General features: G+C 41.6%; 1 long non-coding RNA gene across 1 annotated transcript in view; it reads right to left on the minus strand.

The window, feature by feature from the left end:
* Positions 1 to 3,541: 3,541 nt before the first annotated feature.
* Positions 3,542 to 14,465, minus strand: part of LOC143769236 (uncharacterized) — a 29,653-nt gene continuing 18,729 nt past the window's right edge. The window contains exon 3 of the long non-coding RNA XR_013214288.1: positions 3,542 to 3,643. This is a non-coding gene — a long non-coding RNA (uncharacterized LOC143769236). The remainder of the gene's footprint in view (positions 3,644 to 14,465) is intronic.

Here is a 14,465-nt window from a genome sequence, read left to right on the forward strand (position 1 = left end):
AAAAAAATATTAAAGTTCAAATCACTCCCTTTTCACCCCATTCAAAATAAACAATAAATAATAATCAAACATACATATATTTGGTATCACCGCATTTAGAATCGCCCAATCTATCAATATAAAAAAAAAAATTAACCCAACCGGTGAACGGTATAATGAGAAAAAATGTCAAACCACCAGAATTATGTTTTTTTGGTAGCCGCTACAATGCAATTAAATGCAACAACGGGCGATCAAAAGATCATATCTACACCAAAATGATACAAATAAAAATACTCAGCTCGGTGCACAAAAGATAAGCCATTACCTAGCCCCAAATCACAAAAAATGGTCTACAGATCTCAGAAAATCGCGCCATTTTTTAATTTTTAACCAAAGTTGTTTTTTTTACTCCCTCTGAGATAAAAAAAGAACCCAGACATGTTTGGTGTCTATGAGCTCGCAATGACCTGGAGAATCATTCTGGCAGGTCGGTTTTAGCATTTAGTGAACATGATTGTCAAGACCCATGTTTGGATCTGTAGCAGATCCCGTTTCCCTCTGATTAAAATCTTTTTTCCTTTCTGGTCATTTGGGGTTAATGCAGTTTCCCCCCCGGTGGCCGCTGGTGTTATTGCATTCCTGCTGGGTCAGCTGATGTTGGTGGTGACCACTCCCACCATCCTTCATAAGGTCACCTGATGTCACCTGATGCATCAGCTGACTGTTGGTTATACGGGTCCTTCTGGAGATTAACCAAGTTGGAGAAAGAGCTTGCTGGGTTCAGTGGTGCTTCTGTTGAATTCTGCCATTTGGTGCCTTTCTCTGCTGTGCAGTGCATTGCAGCAGACAAAGCTAAGTGTTGTTTTGTTTTTCCTTTTCCCCTGGTGTGTGTCTTACCTTACCTTGTGTTGTATTAGTGCAGTGGTGAGACCAGTGCTCTCACCTGCCAGTTCCCTACTTAGGAATAGGTGCAGGGCAAGTGAGGGACTAGGTATCCTGGTCGGCGACGGGTTGAAAGAACCTGTATAGGGATGGTAGTAAGAGCAGGGCTCCTCAGGTGAGTGCAGGAGGTGTCCATTCCCCGTTCCCTACCGACAGGGCCCACCGTTGTTAAAGTGTCCCCGGTGTACCCTTGTGTGTTTAGACATTTTGTGACCAACCACTCATCGGGTCGTGTCACGCTAGGACAGTCACTTTGTGACAATGGTATAAAACAACTGTGTAAGCGGAATTTCTGCTAAATTACTAAAAGCATTATTTACCCCACAGGGGAACATGGACTGACGTTGGTCCTGTTTAGCCGGTCAGACATACTGTATTATATTGTATCTTGGCCCACTGATCAGATGAGTAATATAATCGGTTACATGCACTTTTAGAAAATTGAAATTGCACCAAGACTAATGATGGTATAAGGGAGGTTTCATGTAAAGCATTTATTATTTTCTGCCTTTTTCTCATAGACTTCTTTATATGATCTAAAAAAAATGGCAAAACAGAATTTTAAATGTATGAATACACAGCTTGTGAAAAAAACACATGAAATGTATGCTGTTTTTTTGTTAGTTTTATATAAAGTATGTTTCAAGGATGCTTAAAAGTGTTTCTGAACATTTAGCCCCTGTAATCATCCAGAGACAAAAGTGTTGAGGTACGGGTAATCTATGTAATAGGTGAGTCAGGAATTGGGCCAACTGTGTCACCAAATGGTCATAACTTGAAATTTAACCCCTTCCCGACCTCCACCGTGCTATTAAGGCGGAGGTCGGTTCCCCTGCTTTGATGTGGTCTCCGGCGGTGAGCCCGCATCAAAGCCGGGACATGTCAGCTGTTTTGAACAGCTGGCATGTGCTTGCAATAGCCGCGCGTGAAATCAAGATTCACCCGCCACTATTAACTAGTTAAATGCCGCTGTCAAATGCTGACAGCGGCATTTAACCGGCGTTTCCCGCCGCGCGGCCGGAAATGTGCTCATCGCCGACCCCCGTCACATGATCGGGGGTCAGCGATGCGTCAGCATAGTAACCATAGAGGTCCTTGAGACCTCTATGGTTACTAATGCCGGCCTGCTGTGAGCACCACCCTGTGGTCGGCACTCATAGCAAGCCTGCAATTCAGCTACATAGCAGCGATCTGATGATTGCTGCTATGTAGCTGAGCTGATCCAGTTGTGCCAACTTCTAGCCTACCATGGAGGCTATTGAAGCATGACAAAAGTAAAAAAAAAAAAAAAAAAAATATATATAAAAGTTTAAATCACCCCCCTTTCACCCCATTCAAAATAAAACAATAAAAAAAATCAAACCTACAAATATTTGGTATTGCCGCATTCAGAATCGCCCGATCTATCAATGAAAAAAAAGGATTAACCTAATCGCTAAACAGTGTAGTGAGGAAAATATTTGAAACGCCAGAATTACGTTTTTTTGGTCGCCGCGACATTGTATTAAAATGCAATAATGGGCGATCAAAAGAACGCATCTGCACCAAAATGGTATCATTAAAAACGTCAGCTCGGCACGCAATAGAATAAGCCCTCACCCGTCCGCAGATCACGAAAAATTGAGTTGCTACAGGTATCGTAAAATTGTGCAAATTATTATTATTATTTTTTTTTTTAGCAAAGTTTGGAATTTTTTAAATAAAAAGTAACCTAGACATGTTTAATGTCTATGAACTCGTAATGACCTGTAGAATCATAATGGCAGATCAGTGTTAGCATTTTAGTAAAGCTAGCAAAAAAGCCAAACAAAAAACAAGTGTGGGATTGCACTTTTTTGCAATTTCACCGCACTTAGAATTTTTTCCCCCCCGTTTTCTAGTATACAACATGCTAAAACCAATGATGTCGTCCAAAATTGCAACTTGTCCCACAAAAAAGAAGCCCTTTAATGGCCATATTGACAGAAAAATGAAACAGTTATGGCTCTGGAAAGAAGGGGAGCGAAAAACGAGAACACAAAAACGGAAAAGGGCAAGGGGTTAAACTAATGGCACAACACATAGAAAGAGGCTTGGTGCGTCAAGAATATGTACTTGAGAATCAAGAACTCATACTGAAGGTGCACTGGTATGTCCTGATAAAAAAATATCAAACAGTGGAGATTTCCTAATAAATGTCCTGATAAGTTTCCTCGTAACTATTGTCTAAAAGTTCAGTATACCCTCGGCAGCACACCAGATTTGTAGGGCAGTAACTTTCAAGTGTTGGGCCAACATGGGTCCTGGTCAGCTAACGCATCTAATACATTGAGCCAACATAGAGGTGAATGATAGTCCCACAAAGAGGGAGTGATAATGATACCTTGTTACCATATAATATATATGGTACTGTGATCAGTGTTGCACATTTTAGAGGTTCGTGTGTCAGTACAAGCAGTGGGACTAAAGAAAGTTGGTCCTAAGGGAATGAGGGCCCCCATATATATATATATGATGGGGGTACATGGTCGCACAGACCTTAAAATATTTATCAGAAATGCCAATTTTAGTCATGAAAATTTTATTATAAAAATTCGGTGTGCTGTCTTTAACATGTTTTTTTAGTCACACTTACTAGGTCAGAAGATCAGTGGAGTAAGCTATGCAGAGTCATGTGCAGGTTCTAACAGGTTCTGGCCATTGGGATGAGCGGTCTTTTTCAAAAGATTTGATTGTCAGCCTGAAATAGAGCGGGAAATTGTTGAAGTATTTAAATGCTGGTTTGGTCATCAGCTGGCATTTGTGGTCAGATCAAGATAAAAAGACAATTTCCCGCCACCCCCTTCTACTATTGGACTGTTGTGATGTTTAATTAGAGGGATAATCAGGAAGCTTTTGCTAGGTGGAGTTGGTCATTGAAGAGTATTGTTATTTGGTTTTTATGAGTATCTTATAGTTTTATAATATATTTATTCTAATATATATTTTTGTAACTCTTAATAAATACATCATGGTTTATTTTTTCAATCCATACCTCACAGTCAAGTGTATTTACTTTAGCTAATAGAGTAATAGGTCTTGAGCTACCATGGCATCCAGCAGATGATGATGGAGAATAATACAAATGAAGCTCAACATGGTAACTTTGGAATAGGTGAACTACATTGTACATACACTATGCCTGGTATTCATGAAAATAGACTTAAAGGATGGACGGTCCAAAAAAGTGATGGCACACACACAACATAAGAAATTCCCTGGTGGAACACATACATGATATCGGTACATCACTGCATAGGATTTGTCCAACATACCAAAGGAGAAACTTCTCAACCAAATTCTCACCACAGCAGCAAATATCACTTGCAGGCAGCTTACAAGCCCTATCGTTATGTCTGATTTGACCACAAGTTATTATAAGACCCCTCTTCTCGATCCTAACAAACAGCACAGTGGAAATGCTCAAAATTTTTCGCAGATCTTTTGTCATAATGCTCGTCTTGTTCTGTTAAAGAAAATCCTGTAGCACAAATAAATCCATTACTGAGAGATAAGGAACATTCTTCAAGATTTACAGCACAATCTGGACAAAACAAATTTTCTTCCCTTGTTTTGCATCAACATAAATATTCATCAATTGTGCCATTTTGCATTTTGAATTTTCACCAACATTTTTTTAATGTATTTTTCCCAACAGAGCACAACCATATGAAACATCCACATGCAAATATAAAAAAGTCACGGTTCAAATATTATATATTTATGTTACATATTCTTATTTGATCAAAACAATTAACACAATGTTAGGGGTCGAGTTCCCGCCTCTGCACAGGGGGAATCTCGGGCCATCTCCGCTGCGGTTTCCCATTCGTCTCCTGCCGCAGTGGAGTCTGCTCAGTGGAGACGTCGGTCCCAGCGTCTCGCTCAGTCTGACTCTGTACAAAGGGTTACTACTGCTTTTCCAGCTTTTGCCATTGAAGCCAGTGCTGGGCAGCGGCGAGCAGACGCTTTTGGGACTAAGTCCTGCTTTTCTCCTTCTGAGCATGCCCAGGGTAAGATCTCTCATTGGAGATCGAGGGTCACATGATTGGATACTGCAGCAAAGTCCATTGGTTCTCCAGGAAAGTCCTGCTCTGTGGCAGCCTCTCATTGGTCCTTCTAGGAAGGTCTTGTACTTGCTGCAGCTATAAAAGGCTTGCATGGCCGCACGGCCATGCGCTAGTATCAATCCAAATATGTGCTTTGCACCAGTGTGGTTATGTATGAATGGATTCAGGGACCCGGCTAAAATAAGCCCCTAGAATACCGGCACCTCCGGTGAGGAGATTGTATGAACGTATTCAGGGACCCGGCTGAAATAAGCCCCTAGAATTCTGGCACCTCCGGTGAGGAGATTGCATGTGTGCATAACCACTGACTGCTATCAGTTTGGCAGCAAGCTTGTGCTCCTGTGAGGCTAACGGCGCCGTGCTTTCCTCTCACGGCTACTCTGTGAAGTGACAGGGCTAGTCTATACCGCCAAACAGTGCCACTATTCACTAGCACCAGGTTCCTCCTGCACAGTGGACCCCGGGCTGCGAACACACCATTTATAATAAACAGCTATATTTACTTGGTGCATTCCGCTAGCCATAACACACACTAAGTGGTTAATGCTTCACCAGCATCACCCTCAAATAGTGATGAATACCCAATAACACTGCAACCATACAAGGTATATTGCTACTTGCCTATTTTTTATTTATACACAATCTTGCAATGATAACAATTTTGAGGATTAAAGTTATTTCTCTTCTGGGTAAATCGTCAAAGTGTAATGATATCAGTGCATAATCCCAATATGGCAAATACCTACGTATATTCAATATGTAAGAAACCCCAGGAACCACATCTTGCACATCCATCCAATACATAAGAATATCTATACAGAGCCGCCATGTGGAATACTTACCTTATTTCACACCTTAACCATAAGCTGGAGATTTTGGGGTAGGTTTTAACCCTTTCACGACATGCGCCGTACATGTACTGCGCATGTCGGGTCCCCTGCTTTGATGTGCGCTCCGGCGGTGAGCGCACATCAAAGTCGCGACATGTCAGCTGTTTTGTACAGCTGACATGTGCGCGCAATAGCGGCGGGTGAAATCGCTATTCACCCGCCGCTATTAACCTGTTAAATGCCGCTGTCAAATGCAGACAGCGGCATTTAACTACCGCATCCGGCCGGGTGGCCGGAAATGACGTCATCGGCGACCCCCGTCACATGATCGGGGGTCGGAGATGCATCAGGAAGGTAACCATAGAGGTCCTTGAGACCTCTATGGTTACTGATCGCCGGTGGCTGTGAGCGCCCCCCTGTGGTCGGCGCTCACAGCACACCTGAAATTCTCCTACATAACATCGATCTGATGATCGCTGTTATGTAGCAGAGCCGATCGGGCTGTGCCTGCTTCTAGCCTCCCTTGGAGGCTACTGAAGCATGGCAAAAGTGAAAAAAAAAAGTTTTTAAAAATGTGAAAAAAATATTAAAAATATAAAAGTTTAAATCACCCCCCTTTCGCCCCATCCTAAATAAAACAATAAAAAAACCCACAAACCTACACATATTTGGTATCGCCGCGTTCAGAATCGCCCGATCTATCAAATAAAAAAAAGCATTAACCTGATCGTTAAACATCGTAGCGAGAAAAAAATCCGAAACGCCAGAATTACGTTTTTTTGGTCGCCGCGACATTGCGTTAAAATGCAATAACGGGCGATCAAAAGAACGTATCTGCGCCGAAATGGTATCATTAAAAACATCAGCTTGGCACGCAAAAAATAAGCCCTCACCCGACCCCAGATCACGAAAATTGGAGACGCTACGGGTATCGGAAAATTGCACTTTTTTTTTTTTTTTAAGCAAAGTTTGGAATTTTTTTTCACCACTTGGATAAAAAATAACCTAGACATGTTAGGTGTCTATGAACTCGTAATGACCTAGAGAATCATAATGGCAGTTTTAGCATTTAGTGAACCTAGAAAAAAAAACAAACAAAAAACAAGTGTGGGATTGCACTTTTTTTGCAATTTCACTGCACTTGGAATTTTTTTCCCATTTTCTAGTACATGACATGGTAAAACCAATGATGTCGTTCAAAAGTACATCTCGTCCCGCAAAAAATAAGCCCTCACATGGCCATATTGACGGAAAAATAAAAAAGTTATGGCTCTGGGAAGGAGGGGAGCGAAAAACGAAAACACAAAAACGAAAAAGGGCCGCGACTTGAAGGGGTTAAATTTACAATATAGGATATAAAACCATCCATACAGAAGTTTCCATAAACTTTTCAGGTGACTTATGTTTTTTGAGGTTTAATTAGGTAAATGTAGATAACCAATGTTGCGAGGTACGCTACCCACAAAAAGTGAAGGATATTTGACTTTCGGGCTAAATATCTTGTCATGTGGCCTTCATCATCAATTACAGCTTGAGAACAACGTCTCATGCTGTTTATAAGTCAAGTTATTGTCTGCTGAGGCATGGCATCACACTCTTCTTGAACGATGACTCTCAGGTCACTGAGGTTCTGGGGTATAGAGTTACAAGCCTCAACATGGCGACTTAGCTGTTCCTCTAGGGTTTTTTAGTGGATATAGGGCTGGAGAAAGTGCAGGACAATCCATTTCAGGTACCCCTGTCTCCAGCAGCCATTTACTATTCATGCTACCTTAATGAGTTGGAGCACAGTAGTCAATGAAGATAAAATTTGGCCTGTGTTGTCCATGCAGAGGCACAATGACTGGATTAATGATGTTATTCAAGTAGAAGGGACTTGTCACTGTACCATTTATAAAGTAACCAAATGAACACAGTAATGACAACCAGGTAAAATAAAAGAATTCAGTACTTAATCCCAAAATTCATATAATCCAATCCTATTATTGATCCCAGAGTCACCACTAGTGTTGAGCGATACCTTCCGATACTTGAAAGTATCGGTATCGGATAGTTCGGCCGATACCCGAAAAATATCGGATATCGCCGATACCGATACCCGATACCAATACAAGTTAATGGGACTCAAGTATCGGAAGGTATCCTGGATGGTTCCCAGGGTCTGAAGGAGAGGAAACTCTCCTTCAGGCCCTGGGATCCATATTAATGTAAAAAATAAAGAATTAAAATAATAAATATGGATATACTCACCTCTCCGGCGGCCCCTGGACCTTACCGCTATTAACTGGCAGCCTCCATTCCTAAGAATGAGGAGTTTAGGACCTTCGATGACGTCGCGGCTTCTGATTGGTCGCGTGACCGCTCACGCGACCAATCACAAGCCGCGACGTCATCAAAGGTCCTAAACTCCTCAATCTTAGGAACGGAGGCTGCCAGTTACAGCGGTAAGGTTCAGGGGCCGCCGGAGAGGTGAGTATTTGGATATACTCACCTCTCCGGCGGCCCCTGGACCTTACCGCTGTAACCGGCAGCCTCCGTTCCTAAGAATGAGCGCGTGAAGGACCTGCGATGACATCGTGGCTTGTGATTGGTCGCGTGAGCGGTCACATGAGCGGTCACGCGACCAGTCAGAAGCCGCGACGTCATCGAAGGCCCTTCACACGCTCATTCTTAGGAATGGAAGCTGCCGGTTACATTGGTAAGGTCCAGGAGCCGCCGGAGAGGTGAGTATATCCATATTATATATATATAATGCAATATACAATTGCAAAAGGCTGGTCAGTTTCTGTTATATATTATATACCCCAGTTGGCAAAACAAGTATCAAAGAGGTGGGACCATATATTGCATATGCTATAAATAGTGATAGTGTTGGAAACACCAAAGAAATATCAATCAAAAAAATAATATGTGTGTTTAATAATCATAAAATATATATATCGTATCGTGAGTAATTATCAGAGATACACAATAAAACGTGCTATGTGCAATATTCTCAAATGTCACTATTATTATTCAATTGGCGGTCCTGGATCATTTTCCCTACTTTCATAAGTGTTAGGGGTCGAGTTTCCACCTCTGCACAGGGAGAATCTCGGGCCATCTCTGCTGCAGTCTCCCATTCTTCTTCTGCCGCAGTGGAGCCTGCTCAGCGGAGACGTCGGTCCCAGCATCTTGCTCGCTCAGTCTCACTCTGTGCATAGGATTACTGCTGCTTTTCCAGCTTCTGCCATTGAAGTCAGTGCTGGGCAGCAACGAGCAGACGCTTTTGGGACTAAGTCCTGCTTTTCCACTTCTGAGTATGCCCAGGGCGAGATCTCCCGTTGGAGATCGAGGGTCACATGCTCAGATACTGCAGCAGATCCCATTGGTCTTCCAGGAAGGTCCTGAAGGTGCTCATCTTTTGTGGCAGCCTCCCATTGGTCCATCTGGGAAGGTCCTGTACATGCTGCAGCTATAAAAGGTTTGCATGATTGCACGGCCATGCGCTAGTGTACATTTGTATACGTGTGTGTTGATGAGTGCAAGTCATCCTTAAATATCCCTTCCCTATTGCATGACTGTTCGCATATGGTGAATGGCTGCTACCTAGCGCCTGACTAAACTCTCAGCATTATAACACACGAAACATCATCCACTGCTGTGACCGCCAGTACGGCGTCATGTGCCAATAGAGCGCTTCCTTAGCCCAAGTCTGGGTTAGTGGCGACCGCCAGCACGGCACAGCTCGCACTCTTGTGCTAAAAACTGTTATTTCTATTTACCTCCTACACCCAGTAGCGGTGTCGAGCGCAAGTAGTCTAGACGGACTCAAATCCCGAGTCTAGGGACTAAGTTTGGTGACTCCTTGCTTGTGCTCTTTTGTGAGGTATCACGGCTCTGTGACTTAACAGGGTTCGCTTCCACCGCCATATACACTCACTGGCCACTTTATTAGGTACACCTGTCCAACTTCTTGTTAACACTTAATTTCTAATCAGCCAATCATATGGCGGCAACTCAGTGCATTTAGGCATGTAGACATGGTCAAGACAATCTCCTGCAGTTCAAACCGAGCATCAGTATGGGGAAGAAAGGTGATTTGAGTGCCTTTGAACGTGGCATGGTTGTTGGTGCCAGAAGGGCTGGTCTGAGTATTTCAGAAACTGCTGATCTACTGGGATTTTCACGCACAACCATCTCTAGGGTTTACAGAGAATGGTCCGAAAAAGAAAAAAAATCCAGTGAGCGGCAGTTCTGTGGGCGGAAATGCCTTGTTGATGCCAGAGGTCAGAGGAGAATGGGCAGACTGGTTCGAGCTGATAGAAAGGCAACAGTGACTCAAATCGCCACCCGTTACAACCAAGGTAGGCCTAAGAGCATCTCTGAACGCACAGTGCGTCGAACTTTGAGGCAGATGGGCTACAGCAGCAGAAGACCACACCGGGTACCACTCCTTTCAGCTAAGAACAGGAAACTGAGGCTACAATTTGTACAAGCTCATCGAAATTGGACAGTAGAAGATTGGAAAAACGTTGCTTGGTCTGATGAGTCTCGATTTCTGCTGCGACATTCGGATGGTAGGGTCAGAATTTGGCGTAAACAACATGAAAGCATGGATCCATCCTGCCTTGTATGGAGCATCTTTGGGATGTGCAGCCGACAAATCTGCGGCAACTGTGTGATGCCATCATGTCAATATGGACCAAAATCTCTGAGGAATGCTTCCAGCACCTTGTTGAATCTATGCCACGAAGAATTGAGGCACTTCTGAAGGCAAAAGGGGTCCAACCCGTTACTAGCATGGTGTACCTAATAAAGTGGCCGGTGAGTGTAGCTCTGCCATTTGCTAGCAGCAGGTTCTCACCTGCACGGTGGACCCCGGACTGCGAACGCACCTAATAACATCTCACCTTTCACTTGGTGCGTTCCGCCAGTCCTAACAATAAGTAAGTGACGTTTGATGATATCTGCATATAGCACTTTTTGCCATGCACATTATGCAAAGCATGCACATTATGTATCCTTAGAAGCAAGTGACTTTTGAGAATATTGCACATAGCACTTTTTGCACTCCTTGCACGTTTTATTGTGTATCTCTGATAATTACTCACATGATACGTTATACATACATACATATATATATATATATATATATATATATATATATATATATATATATATATATATATATATTATGATTATTATACACATATATTATTGTTTTGATTGATATTTTCTTTGGTGTTTCCAACACGATCACTTTTTATAGCATATGCAATGTATGGTCCCACCTCTTTGATACTTGTTTTGCCAACTGGGGTATATAACATTTATAAAGTATAGGGCAGTTCAGTATTAAACACATCAGCCCACACTATCACCACCAACAATGGCACGACTGCTGCATAGTGCTCTATTTGACATTTCCAACATCGTTGGTGGATATCATTTCTACTCAGCATGAATCGACTTTCATCAGTGAACAGCACTGAGGCCCACTGGTCCTTCGTGCAGCATAGATGCTCCTTGGCCCATTCAAGACAATGACTCCTGTGCCTGGTAGTTTGGTCAGGTACCCTTGTAGGTCATCTAGCACACAGACCACACTGATGTAAACAGTTTTAAATGGTCTGACTTGAAATTTGGGTGCCTCTCACCTCCCTTAAATATGCCTGGAGTTGTGTGGCATTCATTATCCGTCTCCGAAGGGCATTGTTACAATGAAGCATCATTAGTTTGGGATGTGGCCAATAGATTTCCACTTCTCTGCCTTTCTGTGACTCTTCCAGCCTCTCTTTATCTCTGTTTCAATTGGGTGATGACACTATATTACACTCAAAGCCCAGTGGACGCTTCTGTCTTAGAACATAGTGCTTGAAGTCTCACAATGGCGAGGTACTGTTGATCAAGTAAGTGTTGTCTTGATCTTATTATGTCAAAATGTGAACAGCATGATGTGAAGGACATTTTAAATACCAATTCTAATTGAACCTTGAAATGTATTGGCTGATTCATGGATCAAACACCTGTTGTTAATTTTGCCATTAAGCTCCTTTTCAGACAACAGCAAATTGTGCAAAACATACCTAAACATTTAACAATTGGACATGGGCATTCAGAAGTTTAGGGAGAGTCACATTAAGTTAACCTGAAAGAGTTAGAGTACATTTTAGGTTCATCCTGAAATTTCGCCCAAAAGCCAAATATCCCTAACTTTTTGTGAGTAGTATATCTCAGGCTACCATGTTTATTTAACCATTTACAGACAAATCATATGGAAATTAGTCTTAAAATAGCACTCCAGATTTTGCATTAACATTAAAGATGAGTGGGCACTAAATTTCTCGGATGCTCGTTACTCGAACTGAGCAATTCCAGATGCTCGTTTACGATAATGAGTATAACGGGAGTCAATGGGAAATAAGCATTTTCTCAGCAAACCCTACAAGGAGGTCTGGCGGTTGGTAAAAATGTTAAAATTAATGGAGAAAGTGCTGAATGGAACTATAACAGCATGGGAAAGACCCCTGGAAGAATCTGACTCCCAGATCGCTAGTGAGAACAATGGTATCACACTTTTACTCCACTTTAAGGACGGACAATAAAACATTTAAAATCGATAAGAAATCAACAAGGTAGAAAAGTGTTCAGAAACATTCTTTCCTGGGTAATTGTATATAAGGCACAATTTAAAAAGGATTAAAATAATCATAATTTAAGTAAAATTTAAATTGAAATAGAAAAAAATTGCAAATTTCAGTGTAATTTGTCAAGGAAGAAATAACTGCCTACAATGAGATAGAAGAGGGACTCAGATACACCCTGCACTATACATAAATACACATTCTATTCAAATTATGATTTAGTAGTACTACCAGCTGTAGTACCTCATTCAAATATTCTGAACAAAGTACAGTTGTGGGACTCCTACACTCATAAATGTCTGCACAGTCCAAACCCTGCCAAAAATTACATGCTGGGTCATCCATACACCCTTGAAAGTAACAACTGTAAGGCCTCATTAAATTAGTTTGAAAATGTAGTTGATGTACTTTTAAACTCGTAAAAGGCTTTGTACTAAGTGGAAAGCCAGGAAAAAATTACTAGGGTCATCTTATGCTCTTGAATGCAACAACTGGTGTCCCTCATTCAAATATTGAAGAATAAAAAAACACTTTATAAGCTGCTGTCATGCGGTGGTGTGGAATAGTTAATCCAAGCTTTGTTCATTTTTATCAGAGTGTGCCTGTCAGAACTTTCTGTTGATAGGTGAAGGTGCCTGTCTGTTTTTTGTTTTAACCTCTAAAAACCAGCTCAGACAAGATGCTAGCAGCAGGCCAACATAACACGTTCATGACATAGAGGGAAAGTTTATGCCAGTTGTCTAGCTTTGAGACCCTGTAGCTGAAGCTCGCAGAGGAATTAGGGAGTACTCTGGTTTTGTCAGTTATTGCTTGACCGTGTTTAAAAACCATTCTTTCCATGTAAAAAATATCCAGTCAACAGGGTCTGGACGCTGGGAGAGTGTCATGAAATTGGCCCAGGCCTTTGACAGTGTACCCCTGACTCTGCTGTACCTATTGTGTGTATCCCTCACCTCTCCTCCTTGGTTGAGCAAGGAAGCTTGCCCCCTCCCACTAGCGTTGTCTGATTAGAAATTTGTAGGAATGAGAGGATGTGTGCGGTGATACTCGGTTGTCACTCGAGTATCATGGTGCTCAGAAGTGCTTGTTACTCAGCGGGTAATAGGTGTTACTGGAATCCCACCCCCTGTATCTTTGGCGCCTGTTACGCAGCCAATAAGCTTGCGGTGATTGCCTGTGAGTCACTGTAATGCCCGTTGGCCATCTTGGTTCCAGATTTGGTGCAGAAAATAATCTGCAGCATGTCAATTCTATGTATATTTATGCCCTACTTTTTTTAACATTCGCTTCACTCAATTTAAAAACGCAGGCAAAAATGTGCATTTTTCCTGCTAAAAGATGCAGAAATGGTGCAGAAATTTTACTCAATGTGTGCACATACCCTTATCTGTATTATATTGTTCACCCATGGACTGTCATGGTCTTGAGTACATTTCCTTGCAATATAACACTCAAAATTGCATAGCCTTTGAATCTAGGAGTACCAATACATGACAATTTGAACATATTGTTTGTTTATGAGGCCCTTCTTTATGTCTAATACATGGTGCATATGAGTCCCTTATTTTTGCTTTTCTTGCTTCCATCATAAATGAAACTGAAATTTTCTGTTTTTTTAAATAAAAAATAAATTGTTTTACTTAAATTATATATTATTTAACGTCCTTTTAATATTTTTCCTTCTATACAAGTCATTGTACAGATAAAAATGTTTATTTTTTTTTCCCTGTGAAATACAATTTCTTGTCGGTTTGCAGTGTTTTATTGTAACTCCTTAGTAAATACAAAACCCGGCACTCAACTTTGTGATGAGAAGAAATGGGTAATTTATTGTATCCCAAGAAAAAAACATTTCGGTCACACAAAAGGACCTTCGTCAGTAACTGTAAAGTACATATACCAAAACAGTTTATACAATCAGGGTAACAAAAATATAAATAAGAAGAATAAAAATAAAACAAAGTATATACAAAACCTATACATCAACTTGTGTATAC

The sequence above is a fragment of the Ranitomeya variabilis genome, chromosome 4 (assembly GCF_051348905.1).
Source record: "Ranitomeya variabilis isolate aRanVar5 chromosome 4, aRanVar5.hap1, whole genome shotgun sequence".
Taxonomy (NCBI): Eukaryota; Metazoa; Chordata; class Amphibia; order Anura; family Dendrobatidae; genus Ranitomeya; species Ranitomeya variabilis.